Raw genomic sequence first — 12,068 nt, 5'->3', positions numbered from 1 at the left:
ACTCGGTGATTTTATGGGGGCTGATTTCAAGGCTGTCAGCGAGCACTCAGATGGACACACTGAGTGTGGAGTGAGAGGCTGAGCGGGAGGCTGTGCAACCAAGCTGGGCTTCTCTCTTCTGACTATAGAACCAGCTGTGTTGTTTCCAGGCTCAGTGACGTTGTCCGTCACTGCCTGATGTGCAGTATCTTGATAGCCTTACTTCCACAGCTTTTCTCTGAATTTTAGTAGTTTCATCAAAGTGAATTGCAGGTGCTGTGCCCCAGCCCACAGAGTTTTCAAATAGAGACCCTAGGAGGGGGTGCGGGAGTGAAAAAGGACAGGAGACCCAAGGAAAAGGAGGCAAGACAAGATTCTGATCAAACCTCGTTTATTAAAAAATTTCACGGGGTTTTTATAGGCAATCTCAGGGGCAAGGGTATTTGGGTAGGCAGGGTAGCTATGGACACCTAATGGCAGATGTTCTGTTATCTATCTCAGTAGTAAAATTTCAAGATAAGGAAGTAAGTTCTGAGGGAATGCAGCTGCAAAGGTAAGGTAAACAAGCCGTTTCCCAGGACCAGATGGAGTGGCCTCAGGCTGATCCCAGCCTGCTATGTGCCAGGCAGAGGTGTAGAAAATGGAGTCCACAGACAAGATGGAATTGTCTGTGTTTTAAGCCAAGCTGCCACTAAGAGCGGCTCCCCACAGTGCTGTTCTTCTGTCCCAGGTAGGAGAAGTACTGCTTTGTTTGGATAAAACGACTTAGCCCCTAACTCCTCTGCAGGTTCACAGATGAGACTGAACTTCTCCCAGCTCCTTAGCTCAGGGTAGCTGGCTTTGGCTTACTTACATAGTAGCAGGTTGTTCAGATGAGATCAGGAAGTCTTCTTCAGGAGTCACAACTGCATTTTCAGATGTTTTCCCTCCTCACATAGATTTGCCCTTATGGGAAGAGTATTTGCCTGATGTCAGTCTACTAGGCCAAGTTTTTCCTAGTCTGATTTGGATAAGTGTAATTATTTGGTGTAAAGGATACAACCCCCCACAACATTGTCTCCTAGCAGGGCACAGGGATAACCATCTACCCAAACGTACCTCAGTTCTAGATCAAAGACACAAGGCTGATGAACAAGCAAAACTGTGAAAGGGAATCCTGATGTGTATTCTCCTCACAGCCTGGACTCTGGCCTGGAGCAATGCTGTGGGCTTTATCTGCAGGTGTATTCTGCAAGAGGAAAATTATAGAAAAAGCCTGCTGGTTATGTCCAGAGAGAAATACTAGCCTCTCTAAACATGTTGCAGCTGCCTTTATACATGATGTTGGTAGCAACTTGGAGTAATCCTCAAATGTTCCCGGCACATAGGTTATTTAAAGAAAACCCAGCAAAATATAGACCTCACATTACTATATACTATGTCATACAATAATATAAATATATGATAGTTTTATAAATAGTTATCAATAATTACACATAAATATTATTTTCATGTTACTTAAAATAATCAAAACTTCACCCAGAATCAGGGCTAAAAGATGTGTGTGAGTTACAGTAATGCATTACAACAAAATCACTTAGGATTTAGCATTAGTGTGACCCCACTGGAGAAGGCTGTGAATGCAAGTGGTGAAACACTGAGCAATTTCTGCTGTGAAATTGAGATTTAATTCACACAGCAGAACACCTATCACTTAAAGTGCACACCCCAGCATTTGGTAGAGGCATGTTCACACACTGTGCAGTCTTGATCACTATCTGATCCTATAAAATGTTCTAACCCCTGAGGGAAAGAAGCTGTGTGCCTGTCAGCCATCAATCCTCAGTCTTTCTCCCTTCCCTTGCTTCTGGCAACCACTCACCCACTTCCAATGTCTATGGCTCTGTCTATTCTGGACACCAATAACAACAGGCTATTAAAATATGTGGCTCCTTTGGATAGCTTCCCCAATAACTTTTAGTAATGTCATGTTCTGAAATATCAGATTACACATATAAGTATTGTGCACACATTCTGTTCTTGCTTTTTTGTTTGTTTGTTTGTTTTAGACACGATGTTCCTGTGTAGTAGCCCTGGCTGTCCTGGACTTTCTTTGTAAATGAAACAAATTAATGCTGCTATTTTGTTAGAGTCTCATATTCTTGCCTAAACATTAGATACTTTGCTCTCTTCCTCCTTCTCCCTCCTCTCCTTTCTCCTCCCTCCTCCCCTTAGCATTTCCTGCCAACTACTAACATAGAGGCTGTAGTTTTTCTTCGGTGGGAAGGAAATGGAATGAACTTAATGCAATAAATGTCACCAGTCTCTTACAGGCTTTGCGGGGTCACCATAGCCAACACTTGCAGAGCTTCTCAGTGAAGAAGTCCAAGTGATAAGATGCGAATGGATTCACTTGGCATTTACCCCTTTCTGAGACAGGGAGTATCTCTGTGTATCCCCAACTGTCCTGGAACTCACTGTAGACCAGGTTAACCTCAAACTCAGAGATCTATCTGCCTCTATGTCTCAAGTGCTTGGCTTAAAGGCAAGTATGAGCACACCTGGCTAAAAGGCTGTCTTTTGTTGCCGTTGTTGTTTTGTTTGTTTATTTGAGACTGGGTTTCTCTGTGTAACAGAGCCATGACTGACCCGGAACTCCCTTTGTAAACCAGGCTGGTGGGCAACTTCCTCCCAATGTTGGGGTTAAAGGTGTGTTCTTCCACTTGCTACGCCCCTACACCCGCCCCACCCCTGCCTTGACCTTTTCTCCCAGCAGCAGGCTGCTTCAGAAGGAAATCTAGGCTCTCCTCCCCTTTGAGGAGCCTTAGGAGGGCAGGAGGAAGAACACAGCAAGGCTCTGCTCAGGCCTCCTGTGTGATACTGTCCATGGCAGCATGTGCTGCTGCTGCCCCTCTGCCTGAGACACCTGCGCTCAGGCATACAGGCTGACTGGAGCTCCGCGAGCCAGCCCTTAAGTTCCCACATTTGACAAGATTCAGTACTGACAGCGCTTTCACCCTTCCTCTGAGGTTTGCACTGATGTCCCCTTGCTAAGCTGGTCACGTAAACTGGAGAGTAATAGGTCTATCAAGTTATTTGTATTTTGTCAAGTAATACATGAATACCGAAAAAAAAACTATGCTGTTACAATAACTCATACATACATTTACACATACTAGTAAAGCATATTTGAAGGTTGGATTCAACTAAGTATCGGTTGCGTGTATTTGAGAAAATATCTTTACTACTGCACATGAATGGATGTCATTCCTTGTCAGAGTTTCTTAAAACATCCGTTTTATAAGGTCTCATGTTGCATTGGGCATCATGTGTTCCCTAGAGATGACTTAGAGTGTACAAGCTCTGTGCAAACACTTCGCACTCTCATATTTGAGTATCTAGGCATGGAGTCTCTGTGTGTGATGATGGTGGGGGTATCTAGAAAGAAATACTTCCTGGATAAATAAAGACCGCCATTCCTGTCTACACTGTTATATGGCAGATGAGCAAGAACTGTATTTCCGGGCAGAGGAAAGATCTTGTTGATTGTAGAGAAGGCTAAGGTCTTTTCACGTTACTCGGGGTGTGTGTTTGCCTTGGCCTTATGTAGCGAGCTTACCGCTGAGGCCCTAATTTCATCAGATGCCCAGCAAATGCTAACTCGTGTTAGTGTCCTGTTAATGTGGTTCTCATCCTCAAGGCAAACTGTGAGCTCCTAATCATTGAGAAGGACTTCGCTGTGAGCCCCCATGCTTTAAATACAGTGTCATCAGGCCACAGTAGGAAGCAAATTAGAAAGGACTGGACATTGTCCCAGGATCACAAGCATGCTCACACACAGGAAGAAGTAAACATGTCACTCTGCATTAGTGAGCTATCTCTTCCTGACTAACTCATTCTGGTATCTTTCCCCATCATCCAGATTCATGGCCATTCATTAAACTGTATTTTTGCTGTTTGCTATGTCTTCATGTACATGACACAACATCCTTTGGCTTCATTTATTGTCTTCTTGGGTTTGCTGATATTTTATTTAAAATCCATTATTGTTTTGGCCTCAAACGCTCTATGACTTGGATCCAGCTTTCTAACTGACTGGGAATTTAATGTACCTGCCTGTTCTGTCAAATTCCTAGAACTACACATATATAGAAGGCCCCAGCTGGCCACCTCTCTAGGGATCATAGGACCATCCATCTATCTGATCCTTACAACACTCACTTTTCAGGATAGTCTGGAAAAATCCATCTGTGCAACAAAAAACTCCCGTGATACAGTCCTGTACCATACAGTCCAATGTCCTCTGCTTTCAGGAATTTCCATCTTATTGAAGTTCTCCCAAACACGTTTTCCTTCTGTTCTTTTGCTCACGATAAGTATTGCTTGAGATGAAAGCAGAGGAGTTTACCTGGTGATCCAGGCACAGAAGCAGCATTGCTCTTTTCCAGTCAGGTGTTTCTATCTTCTGACAGCACGGCTTGCCTGTTTCTCAAGATTTTTTACAGCGTCATTTCAAAAGGTCATTTTGCTGCTGTGCTTCCTCTGTAAACCATGGCCAACTCTACAGGACACGTGACTTGACTGGACCACTTCTGCTCTCTACTCACAGTTTCTGTGCTTTTCTGAAAGTCTTGCAAGGCGGGACATCAAATTGTCTTTATTTGTCCCTTGCTGTGACAGCTTGTTACAGTAATGGCCATTATAGATTTTGCCTGAATTATTAAATAGAGGTGGGTGACTGCAGTGCACGCTAGGTATTCTTCATTCCTTCCTGAAGTTCCATCTTCATGCGCTTATTTGTTGATAGTGTGGAAATTTTTTTTGCCTACTTCTGATACCGAAGAACTGAGGGAAATGAAGCCTCCTTGGCGTTATTCTCACTGAAGATGTTTATTTCCCCCTGAGTTTTGAAGGGTATATTTTGAGATTAGAATTATGTCTTTTTTTCTTTCAGTGTTTGGATCATCTTCAGTTGCTGTGTTTTTTTGTTTTGTTTTGTTTTGTTTTGTTTGTTTTTCTGTTGTTTCTCATGAGACACTGGCCATCTTTCTGATATTTTCCTTGATTCTGTTGGCCTTTTTAAAAAATCTGGTCTACACTTGGGGTTTCTTTTTCTTTTACTGATTTTCGGCGTGTTTAGTTTTCTTGTGTTTCTTATTCTTGGGACCTGATTAATTGCCAGGATCTGTAATTTGATGTCTTTAATTACGTTTTAAATAATTTCTGATTATTTTCAAGAATGTTGTTTCAACACACCCTATTAGAGAGTTCATATTACACATACATCTTCATTGTGGTATCCGGAGTTACTGGGTCATATGCTTATGGAAAACTAAGCACAACACTGTTTTAATTGTTTGGGAGGAAGAGCAGCAGTGGGTGAACTCCTGTAGTCACTTTTTTTTTTTAAACCTTAGCACTGGGTTCTGCTTGTTTGTTAAACTAATCACTATCATAAATATCTAGTTTATTGATTAGTGTATCTGATTGATTAGTGTATCTGATATACCCGTTACAACATAAAATCTGGGAAGCTGGGGAATTGTGCTTGGATTGCTGTTTGTCTCTAAGCCCCTAGACTTCTGTGTTGCTAAGGGTTTGCCTGCTAACTGTGTTTGCTAATGAGAGTTAACAGTGAGGAAGGCACTTGCTCTCAGAGAGCGGGTATAGTAGTTAAGCTTCTGATACTTCTACGATAAATACTGCCATTAATGAGCTTACAAGAGAAGAGGTTTATCTTGGTACATGACTGTGGAGGTTCTTGCCCTCAACCGGGGAAACCATTTCTTTCAAACCACTTTTTACCTTGTGGCCAAAACACTAAAAGTGAAGAGGAAGAAGCTGGGATCCAATAGTCCTCTTCAGTGGCCTGCCCCAGTGAAATAAAATCTTCCCTGTGTGAGATGCTGTGTTTAGCATCCCAAAGTTGCTACCACCTCCTAATTGTGCCAGACTGAAGACCAAGCCTTAAAATATGTGGGCTTTTGGAGAATATTCAGAATCCCAATTCTGCCAAGATAATTATTAATAGAATCCATCCAACTCTTTGTAATATTGGAGAAATTTACAACATTTCAGAAAAAAACAAAAAATACTTTTAGTAGCTGCAAAACCTCCTGTAATAGTTTAATCAGAGTTCAGAGCTGGAACTTTGACTATTTTCTATGCCTCATACTGTAAGAAATAAATAGTGTCTGTTTTCAGTACCAGATGCCTTCCAGTTCCTAACAGTGCAGATAGGCAGGGGGTACTAGGCCCCTCTGCCCCTCCATGGTAGTGGGTGCTGGCGGAAGCAGGTGTTGGTGACGACTTACCTCAGAACTCTGGAAGTTGGAAAGTTTTTTTAAAAAAATCTACTATATGTCTGAGCCCAGGAATAGAGAACAGAGCACACTCAAGTCTCACATTATTCATTAGATAGTGTGGTATCATAAACCAATAGGATGGAGAATTTGGGATGAAATTGTTGGCCTATGGTAAGAGAGGACAGGAAAGTCCCATGATCGGGGACCCTTAAAAACTGCTGTCCTTCAATAAAACCAAACCAAACCAAACACTATAAGAGCAAAAAACAAAACAAAACAAAACAAAAAACCACAGACAAACAAAACAACAACAACAAAAAAAAATGAAGGAAAAAAAACCCCAAAAGATTCTATTTGTTTGTTCTATTGCTGGGTAAGAGTGGTATGCATAATTATTTAGATTCTATTGGAGAGAACAAATGTTTGATTTGCTAGTTGTCCTCAGTAGGAGATGGCTTCTGGGTTAGGCATGAAGACATGTGCCCACTTCTCTCAACACTGGGCTCCTATCTAGTGCAGACCTGTGCAGGCCCTTTGTATCCTGCCACAGTCTTTGTAAGTTCATATGTTCCTTGATCCTGTTGTGTTTAGAAGGCTTTGTTTCCTTGGTGTCTTCCATTCCCCCATTGGCTCTTAAAATTTTTCTGCCTCCTCTTCTGTAGCGTTCACTGATCCCCAATGGGAAAAACTTGATAGGAGATAAGCCGTGTAGGACTGTGTGTTCCAAGGTCTCTCACTCTCTGTACACTGTCCAGCTGAGGGAGACTGTGTTTGTTCTCATTTAATGCGGGATAAATCTTCTTTGATGCCTAGCAAGGTGCTAGTCTATGGTATAGCAGACTATCCTTTGGAGTGATTGTATGGGTATGTTCCTTTAGTAGAACAGTAATATTTAGTTTCCCCCCAGGTCCCTAGCCTTGGTGCCTTTTCTAGTATTCTTTTTTTGCCCCATTGCTCAGTGATATTGGTCAACCATTTTGTTGAAGTGCTCTTGACTTTGATGTCAGGCAACTTGTGTTTCGTGGGCTAAGTTTGGAAGTGTTCCCTCCTTGTGTCTTTGGAGAAGTTTGAGGAGGACGGATAACACAACTTACACATCTTGTAGATGTCAGGCTTTTCTGTCTTAGGGGATTTTCATGGAGAGTTTAATCTTCGTCAAGGCATAGCGCAGATGTTTTATTTCTCTGTGCAGTAATGGTACATTATATGTTTCTTGGGATTGGTCCAATTCTTCCAAGTTGTCCAAATTTGCTTTGGAGTTTCCAGTGCAGTTTTAAATAAAATTGCTCCAGTGCTATGAAACTTTTTCATTTCTATGAAATCAGTTGTAACATACTCTTTCATTTCTAATCTTAATAACTTCTCTCTTCCATAGCTAGGGGATAAAAGTTTTGTTGATGCTTTTAGAGACCTAGCTCTTGGTTTGATTTTTTTTCTCGTGTTTTTACTCTTCTGTCTCATTTGCCTTGGTCTAATGTGCGTATCATCTGCAAACAGATACTTTGATTAGGTATGGAGAGAGTAGAAAACCTTGCCTTGCTCCTGATTTTAGTGGAAGTGCTTTCATTTTCTCTACATTTTTGTTGATAATGATTGTGGCCTTGCTATAAATTGTTTCTATTACATTGAGGTATGCTCCTTGTATCTCTAGTCTCTCTCAGACTTTTATCATGAAGGGATGTTAGATTTTGTCAAAGGCCTTTTCTCCATATAATGAGATGATCATGTGGGTTTTTTTTTTTGTCTCTGAGTCTGTTTATATGGTTGATTACATTTATTGATTTATATATGCTGAGCCATGCCTGCATCACTGGGATAATACCAACTTGATCGTGGTGGATAAATTTTTTATTCAGTTTGAAGTATCTATATGCATAAAGGATATTGCTCTATAATTTTCTCTCTCTCTCTCTCCAGCCCCCACCCCCCATTTGCCTATGGTTTTGAGATTAGGGTAATAGGGGCTCACTGAAAAATTGGAAATGTACCTTCAGTTTTTATTTTGTGAATAATTTCAAAGAGTATTGATATTAGTTCTTCTTTGAAGATTTTTTTTTAGAGCCTATACTGAATCTATCTGGTCCTGAGCCTTTTTGATGGGGAGATTTTTAAGTATTGGTTCTATTTCATGGGAAAGGGGCATTGTTATGTTATGTTTAAATTGTTTATTTGATCTTGATTTAACTTTGGTAGTAGACCATAATAAGAAATCCACCAATTTCTTTTAGGTTTCCAGTTTGGTGGAGTACAGATTTTTAAAGTATATTCTTTCTGTTATCTAAATGTCCTCAATGGCTGTTGTAATGTCCTACTTTTCATCTCTAATTTTATTTGTTTGGATATTTCCTCTCTGTCTCTTAGCTTATGTCTCTAAGGTTTTCTCAATCTATAATTTTCTCAAAGGAACAGCCATTCATTTCATTGATGTAATTAAAAGAATTTTTTGTTTCTATTTAATTTATTTTAGTCCTGAGTTTATTTCTTTTTTTCTAGTCTTTTTTAAAATTTCATTTTTTTTAGAGTTTTAAAGTGTGAAATTAAGTTGCTAGTGTGACATTGCTCTATTTTATTTTTTTTTAATATAGGCACATAGTTCTATGGACGTTGTTTCATTGTGTTTCCCTGGTTTGAGTATATACTATTTTCATTTTAATTCAATTATAAAATTTTTACAATTTCTTTCTTGATTTCTCTCTTGACCCAGTTTTTTGTTCAGTAGTGAGTTGCTTAGTTTCCATCAGTTTTTGCGTTTTCTGTTTTTCCTGTTGTTATTGATATCCAGCTTAAATCTATGAAGGGAGTTATTTCAATGTTCATATCTTTGTTAAGACTTTCTTTGTTCTCAAGTATGTGTTCAGATTAGGAGAAAATTCCATGAGCTGCTGCAATAAACGTGTATTCTTTTGTGCCTGGCTGAAATATTTTGTAGCTATCTTCTAGGTCCATTTGATTTTGATATTATTTAACTTCAACACTTCTCTGTTTGATTTTGTTGGATGGTGTGCATATTGATGAGTATGGAGTATTAAAGTCACTGTCACCGTGGTAGATTCAGTTTGTCATTTTAGCTATAGTAGAGTTTCTTTTTATGAACTTTGGTGCCATTGCGTTTGGTTCAAAATGCTTAGATTTGCAATACCCTCTCTGTGAATTTTTTCCTTTAATTGTGGGTACTTCAACCTCATCATCCTTTGCACACTAGTGGTCTTAGGGTGTGGATGAGCTGGGTAGCAAGGTTTTGGGCAGCTGTGAGTAGGCCAGTATGAACAACCCAGGAAACTGTCAGTAATCAGTTTTTTTTTAAATATATGTTTTTTTTTCATTTTATATCCTCATTGCATCCCCCCTCTCATCTCCCCTCATCCCACCATCTTCCCCTTTCCCCATCCCTTTCTCTGAGAAGGAGAGCCCCTCCATACAACCTTAACCTGGAGCATCAAGTCATATCAGTACTGAGCATATCCTCTTTTATTGAGGCCAGACAAGGCAACCCAGTTAAGAGACAGTGGTGCAAAAGCAGACAACAGAGTCTGTGTCAGAGACAACTATACCCTCTCCCCCATTCCACTTGCTAGGGGACTCACATGAAGACCAAGCTGCCCATCAGTTGCATATGTGTCAGGGGCCTAGTTCCAGTCCACGTCTGCTCTTTGGCTGGTGCTTGAGTCTCTATAAGCCCTTATGGGCCCAGGTTAGTTGATTCTGTTGGTCTTCTTCAGGAGTTCTTGTCCCCTCTGGGGCCTTCTATCCTTTCTTTCCACTCTTCTACAATACTCCCCTAGCTATGTCTAGTGCTTGGCTGTGGGTTTCAGCATCTGTTTCGATCCACTTCCAAGTGGAGTCCGTCAGAGGACAGTTATGCAAGGCCTCTGTCTGAAAGCATAACAGAGTATCGTTAATAGTGTCAGAGGTTGGCTCTCTCTTATAGCGTGGGTCTCAAGTTGGGCCAGGCATTGGTTGGACATTCCCTCAATCTGATTCATATATATCCTTGCAGTACTTGTAGGCCGGGTAAATTTTGGCTTGAAGGCTTTGTGGGTGAGTTGGTGTCCCCCTCCCTCCACTGAAAGAAAGTCCTGCCTGGATAGGACGTGGCCTCTTCCGTCTTTATGTCCCCTGCAGGTAGGAGTCTAATCCCCATATCCTCTTAGGATTCAACTCAGTCTCTGGGTACCACAGCCTTGGAGCCAGGTCGGTTTTTTTTTTTTTTTTTTTTTTTTTTTGGAATTGGGGGTAGTTTATATAGCTCCATTCAAGGGGGTGGGGAAGGCAAAAGAACAAGGGATGAAATGCACCTAATTTGCATATGAAGACTCCATTGAAGAAAAGCAAATGTTAATGATGCACCAGTTCAAATGCCAAAGCCTGTGGGAAGAGGCAGAGACTTTTGAAGCGTTTCAGTTAGATTAGCAGACTGCTGGTCACTTGATTTCTGAGAATTTAGTTCTCTGCTAGGGAAAGAGAAGCCTGTCTTTATCAAGACATGGCCTTTGTCTGTATGGAGTTGAGTGGGCCCAAGCTTGATTTGGGTAGGGAGGAGTCTCACTCCTGCCACTCTTTCTGAGAGCTCTACCATCCCTCACCTCTCTTAGGAACCCACACTTTAATGAGTATGCAGTGCCCTTTTCCATCTCTTTTGATTAGTCTTGGTTTGAAGTCTGATTTTTTTTTTTTTTTTTTTTTTTACCAGATACTAAAATGGCTATGCTGGCTCGCTTTGGGAGGGGGAGTCCATTTGCTTGGAATGCCCTTTTCTCATTCTTTTATCTTGAAAGATAAAGATGTCTATTTTTTATGTTAAAGTGAGTTTCTTGAATGGAGCAGAAAGATGGGTCCTGTTTTCTAGTCTAGTCTGTTAGTCTCTGTGTTTTCTTTTTTCTTTTTCCTTCATTCCTTAAGATTTATTTATTTATATGAATGCATTCTGCATATACACCCAAAAGTTACTAGGGGGCACCTGACCCCATTACAAAGGTTATGTTTGCTAGGATTTGAACTCAGGACCTCTGGAAGAGCAGCCAGTGCTCTTACTCACTGAGCCATCTCTCCAGCTCCCTTATTTTGTTTTTTCAAGACAGGGTTTTTCTGTGTAGCCCTGGCTGTCCTGGAACTCACTTTGTAAACCAGGCTGACTTGGAACTCAGAGATCTACCCGACCTTGTGGCAGTTCTGGAATTAAAGGTGTGTGCCACCACTGCCCGGCTAGTCTGTGTCTTTTTATTAGAGAATTGAAACCATTGGTATTGTGAGTTATCAAAAAGCAATGTTGATTGGTTCCTGTTATTTTGTTCTTATGATGTGGGTTCTTGTTTTGATTTGTAGTTCTCAGATAATTTATTTTTTGTTTCTTCTTGGGTGTGGTTAACCTCTTCAGAGTCAAGTTTTACTTCTAGCCTTCTGTAGAGCTGGATTGATGGACAGATTAACTTTGGTTTTGTTGTTAAATGTTTGTCTTTCTCTGCCAACTGTGATTAACAGTTTTGCTGGATCTAGTAGTCTGGAATGGTGACTAAGGTCTCTCAGAGTTTGTAGAACATCTGTTCAGGCCCTTCTTGTTTTCAGAGTCTCCACGGAGAAATCAGGTGTTATTCTAATGGGCCTGGATTTATATGTGGCTTGGTCTTTTTCCTGTGCAGCTTTTAATGTCCTTTCTTTGTTTTGTAGATTTACTGTTTTGATTATTATGTTTCATGGAACATTTATTTTCTGGTTCTGTTTATTTAGTGTTCTCTGTAACTTGATTGGCACCTTCTTCTTTAAGTTAGGGACATTTTTTCCTATGATTTTATTAAAAGTATTTTCTGT

General features: G+C 40.6%; 1 protein-coding gene across 1 annotated transcript in view; it reads left to right on the top strand.

The window, feature by feature from the left end:
- The window catches only part of GABRG3 (gamma-aminobutyric acid type A receptor subunit gamma3), a 552,883-nt gene that overhangs the window by 29,584 nt on the left and 511,231 nt on the right, over positions 1-12,068 (top strand). The gene's annotated exons all lie outside the window — the stretch shown is intronic.

The sequence above is a fragment of the Acomys minous genome (genome assembly GCF_964271855.1).
Source record: "Acomys minous genome assembly, chromosome: 2".
Taxonomy (NCBI): Eukaryota; Metazoa; Chordata; class Mammalia; order Rodentia; family Muridae; genus Acomys; species Acomys minous.
This window is presented reverse-complemented; position numbering and strand designations above follow the sequence as displayed.